At 43.2% G+C, this 2,500-nt stretch overlaps 1 protein-coding gene across 5 annotated transcripts in view; it reads right to left on the bottom strand.

The window, feature by feature from the left end:
* The window catches only part of LOC113805826 (uncharacterized), a 268,366-nt gene that overhangs the window by 67,406 nt on the left and 198,460 nt on the right, over positions 1–2,500 (bottom strand). The window contains exon 1 of one of the 5 annotated variants that reach the window (XM_070120964.1): positions 1,720–1,860. The exons of the other annotated variants lie outside the window; for them this stretch is intronic. The gene's annotated coding sequence lies outside the window, so the exon portion shown is untranslated. Of the gene's footprint in view, positions 1–1,719; positions 1,861–2,500 lie in introns of those variants that run through there. 5 annotated transcript variants of the gene reach the window in all.

The raw sequence follows: 2,500 nt of genomic DNA, 5'->3' as shown, positions 1-2,500 counted from the left end.
AGGCAACCGACACGTATCATATTAGTGCAAGCGCTTACCTAAGGACGACCAATTGTGATGGAGGAGACACCGCCGGAACACTAAGGACTGAATGCCTTGCAAAGCCCTGTTGCAACACCGCGCCCAGCACCGGATGGCACGCTCCTATCAGGTGGCCTTGCTCTTATGTCGAACATGATATGTCAATTGTTATTAATCTTTGTTTATGTCTCATCTTCAAGCTCATCGCCAAAGAAAAAAGGAGCTACGATCTTTCCGAAACATCAAAAATACATCTCTTTCTATAGCATAAAAAAGCTTTCAAAATATAACTAACATCGCATCGACGTGCTGGCGTCTCGGCTGTAAACACACACAAACACACACACCACTTTACTAACAGCTCGGTTCTCGAAAAATGACTAATCAAACACATTAACAAGTCAGCCATTACGCCTCCATCCAACCTGACGAATAAAACCTCTCACAACTACAGCAATATAACGGTCCCACATCCGCCTTCTACAATAAGATGATTCATGTAGACAACACGTCATCCCTTAAAGAGCCGAACCTTCTGGGAATAGCTATCGGCACCTCCACAGCTCCTAACTCCCGGCTTTTCTAGGAGTTTAAATTATCATGAACGTACGAGGAATAACGTACAAGCTAAACATCCCCATTAACAAGAAAAGTCTACTTACGCACTGATGCTGATGGTTTTTTTTTTCTATGTTTACACACGTGGTTGAGGTTCTTACCTGAAAAAAGAGAAAATGATCAATTAGTCATACGTCGGGATAAAAAGTTTAAATAACTTTACTATTGCAACGCATCTGCATGAAAAATAAACGAGTCTGAGCCTGAAAGTTGGAGAGAAAAGCAAAATGATTCAGCTAGCCCTAAAAAAGCATTACGTTTTCTTTATTTCCTGAAAAAGAAAACTCGAGTGGGAGACTATTTCATTAACACCTAACGTACATTTCGTCGATTGGCAAATAGTTTTCCTCTTACAAAATAGGGAAAGAAAAAAGAAGAAAAATTACGAAACAAAAACTACAAAAATACAACATTACTGACACATAAAAAATATAATATAGAAAAAACAAATGTATGCTACCACTTTTAGTTTATTCTCACCACACGCGTCGATGGTACAATCATAAATAAATCGTATACTGGCCACCGATTTGCTTTAACAAACTTTTCATGTGAAAATGCTTTCATCAATAAGTCAAAAAGTCAAAATGCAAAACAAAACAAAAACACACACGAACACATACAGCTGACTGCGGTGATATCACAAGCCATCATGCGTCTGCATTCCTTAATCTCATTTGAAAAAATCCTGTCATATCACGTTACAAACAACGGCCTGGATAATCCTCTTATCCTCTTAACCTAAAACATGGACAAGAATAAACCCTTTGATACCAAGCAAACGTAAAATAACACAGAGGGGGGGGGGGTGCGTAGTAATGTGAATAGCTAGGTATTTTCACAGGACCTGTTCACGTGATTTAACCTATTATCACTCCAACTGTCCCCAAGTCGGTTAGTATTGTATTAAAAACCTATAACAATAAGACTTGTTCATGTAGAACTAAACCCGGCTGACGAAGGAAAAAATCAAACGCTGTGAGCCACCACATCCATATGCAACAGTTGGCGCGGATAAAATGCATCGCGTAAACATGTAAAACCCGAGTGTAATAAAAAAGAAATGATAATATTAATCACCTGGCCAACACCAACACCTCTCATCGCGAATCGCTGCCACTCAGCTCTCCACGAAGGGAAAACCACGACCCCAAGGAAAGGCTTTTAAAAACGATATTATCCTCGAAACACCACAGGGCTGCCACACTCCCACCACCACCGATACCACCACGGGGCAGACTACCCCATTTAAATGTCCCGCTCGCCTACCGGAGCCATAGGGGCGAGATTGCCTTATCAGGGAGACGGTTAGGACCACCTTGTGCAACACACGTACGTACACACACACGCGGACACACACACACCTGCTCGCATCCCAGGATATCGTACATATCTCTATTACTTTTGCCGCGCACTTCATTATTTCAAAAACGGGGGGTAAAAAAAAACACAGGCTTATTCCTGGAAACATAATTGGAATTCTTTTTACCTCCGCCGCTCTGAATTCCGACCCACAAAATGGTTAACGGTAACCATTGTGAGAACATGTTAGTCCCTTTAATACCGTGCTAGCATCCGGCGGGCGACCCACACACCTGCCTCTCGCCCTCGCCTCAGCTGCTGCCATTTTAAACTCCGCTGTAACGAATGGCCGAAAGATGGACTTGCGCTCCAGCTGCAATACTGAGCTCCGCAAACCAGAGGCTGGAGGTGGTGGAGGAGGAAGGTGGTGGGGGAAGGAGGTGGTGGTGGTGGTGGTGGTGGTGGTGGTGGTGGAGGCGGAATGATACCGTAATGGCCTCGGATTGGGGCGATTGGAACGGTTCTTGTTACCACTCGTCTGTACTTATATCTGATCTGC

This window comes from Penaeus vannamei, chromosome 4 (genome assembly GCF_042767895.1).
Source record: "Penaeus vannamei isolate JL-2024 chromosome 4, ASM4276789v1, whole genome shotgun sequence".
Lineage (NCBI taxonomy): Eukaryota > Metazoa > Arthropoda > Malacostraca > Decapoda > Penaeidae > Penaeus > Penaeus vannamei.
This window is presented reverse-complemented; position numbering and strand designations above follow the sequence as displayed.